Source organism: Pleurodeles waltl, chromosome 12, assembly GCF_031143425.1.
Source record: "Pleurodeles waltl isolate 20211129_DDA chromosome 12, aPleWal1.hap1.20221129, whole genome shotgun sequence".
Taxonomy (NCBI): domain Eukaryota; kingdom Metazoa; phylum Chordata; class Amphibia; order Caudata; family Salamandridae; genus Pleurodeles; species Pleurodeles waltl.
In genome coordinates this window covers 532,996,364-533,003,305 of record NC_090451.1, presented here as the reverse complement: position 1 = coordinate 533,003,305, position 6,942 = coordinate 532,996,364, and the positions used below count along the sequence as shown (strand labels likewise).

At 43.9% G+C, this 6,942-nt stretch overlaps 1 protein-coding gene across 2 annotated transcripts in view; it reads left to right on the top strand.

Moving 5' to 3' along the window:
• The first annotated feature begins 565 nt into the window (after positions 1-565).
• FCSK (fucose kinase) overlaps positions 566-6,942 on the top strand; it is a 579,999-nt gene continuing 573,622 nt past the window's right edge. Inside the window, exon 1 of one of the 2 annotated variants that reach the window (XM_069217519.1) lies at positions 566-792. The gene's annotated coding sequence lies outside the window, so the exon portion shown is untranslated. The remainder of the gene's footprint in view (positions 793-6,942) is intronic. The other variant, XM_069217520.1, reaches the window with a different exon arrangement.

Sequence of the window (6,942 nt, the reverse complement as noted above, 5' to 3'; positions counted from 1 at the left end):
AGCCCCCCAATGGTAAGGTAGGTAGTTATTGTTCCAACTGTGAGAGGACAACTGGAAGGTCTCAGGTGAAAAGCTTGCTGTGAAACAACTCTGCCTTCCATTCCTCTAGGCTAGTAAAACACGCGTTAGGCATGTATGAGCGTCGGGATAAGGGGCAAGTAAAAAAATACAAGTGAACTTGCCTGTTAACGCATCTATGTTAGTGAAAACAACGTGCGGCGTTTCACTTTATGCGCGGTGCTTAAACTCTGCACTTTGCTTGAAGCAAACGTGGCACTCTTGCAAAACTGCTTAAATTAATACTCATAAATGTATCAGTTACCACGTACTCCTTACAATGGCAGATTCCACTTTTGCCACCTTGGGCTTAAGTTACCCAGCCTTCCAGCAGAAAGCTATAGATTTAGTCCTCTTAACTGTACTATAGACAAAGCCAAGAAAGGAGGAAGTGATGACAAGGCAGGCAGGTGACGTTCTCCGATCCAGAATGGCTATTTCTTTAGTGCTTGAGCATGTCGGTGCGATAAGTATTTCGGGAATTGTAGTTTTACCGTGCTCTCATGTCATGCTACATGCCGCTCCAAGCCCCTCATCAGGGATAAGTGCGTGTGATGCAGTGGCAGTCGCTGAGGAGGATTGGACTCAATCATTAAAGCAGCGTTAAGGTGTGTATCCTCCTGCACTCGCAGGCAGGCTAGAGGCTGGCACACTACAAGTCCCAGCGTGCACTGCAAGACCAGGGGGCGGAGGGCTGAACCTGAGCAGAGGCCGCCACCTCAGAGCCCCGCACTGGTGAGTGTTGGGGGTAGCAGGGAGAGGGCTGTGCTTCAAAGACTGGGTGTTGAACTCGGTGCTTAGTTTTAGGGGGCGACTGAAGTGTTTATGAAGGGAAATCGCCTCTCTGGACAGGGCTACTCTCAGCCTTCCAGAGGCTCGTCCTGCAGCAACACAAACACATCACAAATGTAGAATTAATTTAACATTGGAAGGAAAGAGTTTGAAAGGGCGAGACCGAGAAACGATGACTCCGAGAGTGATAGAAAGAACCATTCACCTTAAGCCTTTTGTCAGGAGCTTAACCCCTCCTCCACCGTTGTCCCATGTCTCTGGGTTTCCTTATGCAATTCACGCTTTTTTATAGACTCTTAAAGAGTAAGCACTGTGACTCCTATGATATGTCGAGAGAAGGATATTTTAGGGACTGGATTTGTGTGCTCTGTAAAAGGTACAGACAGCACAAATCTTGAGCAATGCTTGAAAGGAGTTTTGAAATTGGAAACAATTTACTCCGGAAACCAATACATTGTATGTGTTTGGGGGCTAAGTATGTCAGAGGAAAGGGGGTGGATTCACCTGGTGTTTGAAAAACAGACTGGGAAATCAACTTATATATTTATTTTACATTAATTTGCTGCAAAGAAATAGACAACAAGGACAAATGTGATCACAAATCGGTTCTAGCTTACTTAATTGGTCACAAAGAGGCGGGATTTTAAAATAGTTTTCAGGGTTAAGACACCTGCTGCAGACATATTTGTGTGCCTAGCATTTTCGAGGGGATTATGATAGCAGTAAAATAAGTCTGATAGTTGATGCTGTTCTGGGAGAGTTCTGTTTTTTGTCCATTCACAGTTTCGACTCATAAGGTAGAATAGAGGGTAATTGTGCCTGCTGCAAAGCACATCATGCAACATGCAAATCAAATATTTGTATTTTATGTAGCTAGGTAAGTGGGCTACTGCTTTTAATGCAAAGATCATTGTGTTACTTCCAGTTCATACACTGCAATCCTTCTAATGTCGCACACTATTCTGTTTACTAGCATCAAGGAGCAGCATGCAGACCGTAAGTTATAGGTTTAGATCAGGCTTCTCCAATAAGTAGCTCGCAAGCTAATGGTCCAGTAAAAAGCTCTTCTGTGTGCAGCTCAGCCTACTCAATTAGAAGCTTTTTCTTGGCTGTACAGGTATACCAAAGTTGAAATTTGCGTTTTCAAGAGGAAAATGAGTGTATTTTCAGAACTCATAAGCTGATGGTTAGAGGAAAATGGTTGGATTTTCAAAATGTAGTTAAAGCTTAGTAATGATATTACCTTAATGCCAGGATCATTCAGGCTTTAGCTATTATGTATTACCTATGTAAGTGTATTCTAAACTGACAAAGCCTTTTTACATTACCGCTGGCTACCCTGCCTGATGCACTCAGGTGATCATGGCTAGTAATCATGAATGGTGTGGCTACTAATGTAATCTAGTCTGATGTGGTCACTATTACAACACTAATACTATTAGCAGTGCAGGGTGATTTTCATTGATTATAAGTAGCTCTAATTACAGAAAAGGTTGGAGACCCCTGGTTAAGATTGTTATTGTTTTCTTTTCTGAATATGTTGTTATTCTAAGATTGAAACAACTGGCTTGTTTGGAAGTCAATCAAGATTTGTTGATACAGGCAGCCCCAATAACTATGTTGTCTTTTATATCCTGACTTTGTGTTTCTCTTGAAAGTTTACACTTAGCATATAAAGTTTACAAGTATGGACGACATATGATTTCTACACCTTATAACCCTCATTGTCTTTAAATAACATTTCCTGTACATTGATTTATACACTTTATTGTGTCTCTGTGTGTGAAGTGTAGCACTCTGACACCCTACACTGGGATGAGTAGCGCTAAAAAAAACTAAATAGAAAATATATAAGTAGGTGGCATTTAAATCATTATGGGTGCAATTATTTATACATACAGATACATCTTGTATTCGTGCAGTGATGCACATTTCTTAAATAAGGGGTTGAACAAAGTAAAAAACCTGCCTCAAATCATAGTTTCTCTAAAGTACTTGTAAGCTGTTGTTGGAAAACGACACCAGGACAAAGTTAGCATATTTCCTCTGGTCAGCCGTATCCCAGATCTGGCCACAAATAGCTGCCGGAACCAATATACGGCGCGATCCCACTACTTTCCACTAGTGCTTGAAAGGGAGATAGAAAAGTGCAGGTATTCTGAAGCAAACACTACAGTGTATATAGTGAACAACATGGGTGCAAGTATGAACCTCTGTTTACAGCCTCTGTTTTTGTGAACTTTATTGGAGAGTTGAGTCCTTGTATCGCTTAGTCCTTATCCAGGTGTCTGAATACAAGGCCATAGTAGCCAACAAAAGCAGTCGTAATTTTCTAACATGTTCCATTTGCACCACAGCTTTTCCGTATTGACTAGTTCGAATATCGTTTTATAGTCTTGAAGCAGGCCATAATTTAACCACTATCATGTCCTATTGCTAAATAATTAGTAACAACATTGCCAAGATGTTGTCCATTTACATATGGCCAGAATCTAGCTGGATCTGTCCTGTGGCAAATATAAAAAACAGTGCACTATTCTGACTCTGACTACCGTTTATTTGCACCTCACAGCACCTTATAATATGCAACCTTTATCGCGCTTATTGTTCCTGAGGGCTGCTGCACCAGAGGCTTCAATAGCCTTGTTATTTTCCAATTTAGGATCCTTTTCACTCTATTAATCTCTTATCATACCCTTTTGCACACTTTCCTTGAGCCTCTGGCAATTTTTGTTTGGCGCAGAGCACAATTAGACATTCAGAGAAGTTAAAATTATCCCATAGGGGTGCATTTCCAGGACTCGCAGTAGGGCAGGACTGTCAAAGAATACACCACCAGCAGTCAAAGCAGCAAGGGCCGCCAATGCTGCAGCACCTGTTTTGCACCAGGAAGTGCTACTAAAGGCTTCATGGCATCCCACTGCACGGGACACACCCGGGCCAAGAGCAGGCCCATCTGCGGCCTGACGAGGCTTCGCTGGGTCCACTCTTTGCTCCCCCTGATTCCAGAATCCCCCTTTTTAGGGTTGAGTCTGCACTAGCATGCGCTTGTTCATGTGTATCGCTTGCGAGACGCTTTAGTAGTTAGAAAAGGGCTCGGAGCCCCATCCATGTCACGTCAGTGTCTTTCATTGGTTCGTGGGCTTGCCTTTTAAAATCTGCTTGCTTTCATTAGTGGAAGGCATGCATACCTCATACCTTTTCCAGTGGTTAGCCCTCCTCGAGTGCAGCGACCAAGTACTGAAAACATACGCGGCTCGCTGTTTTCCGTCCGGTTCGTGGACTACTTTTATCTTTTTTTCGCAGCGTGATCTCGCTTGGCAGAAGTCGAGCGTTGTGCATGACATTGACCCTGTTGCATAGTTAATTGCACTTTTTCCGGTTACGTATATAATTGCACTTTTGCCAATAGGTTTCACTACGAGTGAACTGTAGCAGCGCAATCGCGCTCATTTTTTCCATTTAATGAGGCAAGAAAAGTCCGGTGGAGAGTTTACAACTGCTAATAGCTCTAACTCGGAGAAATGTGAGACCCGCTGCATTGCAAACGCTTGTTCTGATTGTTGTTTTGTTAGCTGGCTGCTTGAGTGTGCCAACAACGCTGTTGAACTGCTCTGTAGCTTTTGCTATTATTTGGCTTTCCCTGGTAATTCTTCTAAGTAGTAAGTCTGTGACTTTAAAACATGGCAGGCAGGCTTATAATTGGCTTTTAACTGGTGGCATGAGCAAGAAGGGCGTTGGGCAGCTGCTATTGTGACTCCACCTCCTACACACACAACGAGTATTGATTAAATATTGCAGTGTGCATCTCCACAGAAATAGCCCTAACGGAGAGGAGGCTGTCTCTGGTGACTGGTTTGAGCTCGCCCATCATTGGCCCTTCACCACAGGATTGCAATGGGCTTTCCAAGCAGGCCAAATAGCCTAGAGGGTGCTCCTGGGAAAAGGTGATTTCAAGCACAAATTATCAGCTTGGAACTATAGACATCGATGCTTTATCCAGAAAGGAGGCCCGGCCCACTCCTCCATGGGTCAGCAAGTTAATGGAGGCATATTTATTGAAGATTACAGATGTTACAGCAAGCAAACTCTCTCTAGTTTTGGCCCGATTAGCAATGATTGAGAACAGAATCACTGATCTGAAATCACTTCAGAATGAATCACAGAATCCAGCTGCTCTGACCTAGGGTGGTTCCAAGACTGGAAATATATTCTGTTCTTCACCCTTGACAAGGGATGGATCCACCGATCAACAACCTGAGGCTGGTGATACTCGGTGCACCTTTAGTGCACCCAATGTTGAGAGTCATATAGCACATAACAATCTTCAAGGAACTGACGCTGCTCCTTCGAGGCCTGAGGGGCCTCCAATTCCTAAAGGGAGGGGACGGAGTCAATCAAACCTCAGGCTAAGTTGCCTGACCCTTTCCAGAAGCAACCTCTTATAAACCTTACACCTGCAAGCTGCCCAAAAGGAGAACCAGAAAGAACTAACCAACAATTGTCTAAACTGGTTGGTTCGGCATAGGAATTTCCCCCTCGTTAAGGCGAATGATATTCTGCTAACACCTAGGGTGGCCTGTTTGGGGTTGGGGCCTGTGGATCAGCAGGGCGTCTGCGTTGTGTTCAACTTTAGATCTCCAAGGTTGGTGCAGAGCTTACTCTTTAGACACGCTGGGGGCCATAGCGCAGATACCTCTATTGAGTTGCTTCCACTGGGGGACTTTTGCAATCCTGGCGATATCCAGAGGCAGGAATTGTTGGTTCATAGAAGGAGTCAGCTTTTGGATAGGAGCCTCGTGGTGAACTCTAATAAACACCCTAGCCAAATAGGCATTTTTGGAAATCCTGTATCCAATCGCTTTAAAGCATTGGACAGGGCAGATTGACTTTAAATTAGTCTACTGCTGTAAGGGGATGTAATATTGGCTTGGGAATGGGGGTAGGAAAGAACCACTAAACAAGGTCACTTGCAGGAGCAAACTGGATGTTAATTCTTCTAGATGGGGTCTTTATAGGCCAGGTGATTGAAGGGGCACTCGTCATAGGGTATTTCATCCCCTGGGCCACTGGAGACTGTAGAGCCAAATAGTAATGAGGGGTTGCAACAATCTAGATCCTGTCATTGTGACCCTGACATTACTCTGACTCAGGGAGTGGGTGAGCAGCGTGCTATTTACAATCTATTATTAAATAATTCTAGGGGGGTTGTCCTCATAGTTGCTTGCCGCCCCTCTCCCCGAACTTCACATGCTAGAGCAGAGGCAGTGCCCGCTTCTGATGCGTCCTTGTGCTGACCCTAATCTTCTGTCAACAAGATGAGACTAGTATCATGGAACGTTGCAAGGTTGATCGACAAAGTTGACATACCAGAATGGGGCAAATTCATAGATACATACTCAATTTGTCTTTTCCCGGAAACCTGCTCTACTAGGAATGTACACCCATCTGGTTATACCAACTTTAGTAATTTAGCAGTCACTGGGGGCAGACCTTCAGGGGCTTAGTAATCTGAGTATGCACTTCTTTGAGCTGCATGGTCCAAGAAATTATGATCCCCTCTATGGATATTCTTTGTGTTTCGCTAACCTTTCCTGCAGTATGTGTTTAGATCTATAATGTCCATTTAAGGCCTGGGGTGTCTTAGCAATGACTCTCCAACTATTAAGTTACTGAATATGCATATGACCAATTCCCCATGGGGAGTAGTGCAGCTTGTGGATGGGGACTTAAATTGTTAGTTTGGACCCCTAGACGCCTGTGCCCAATTCCCCTATCTCAAGATGAGGATACTGTGTGGTTGATCCCCCCCTCTGGGGTTACCACCCATCAAGAAGTGGTCAACCCTGGCATTGCAAATGAGTGTCCTAACATTGAACCAGGGCTTGTGGGCAACAAATGGTAAGATACACTCTGACAAAGAGGGGAAACATATTTTTGATCGGACACCAGGAACTAGCCTAATCAACTACATCTTGGCAGACATAAGGCTTTAGCAGTATAAAAGAGACATAATAGTACTCAATAGAGGCAATAGTGACAATAATGTATTGGTCCATATCGTAGAACTCCCAGTGGCTGAGAGGGGTAGTG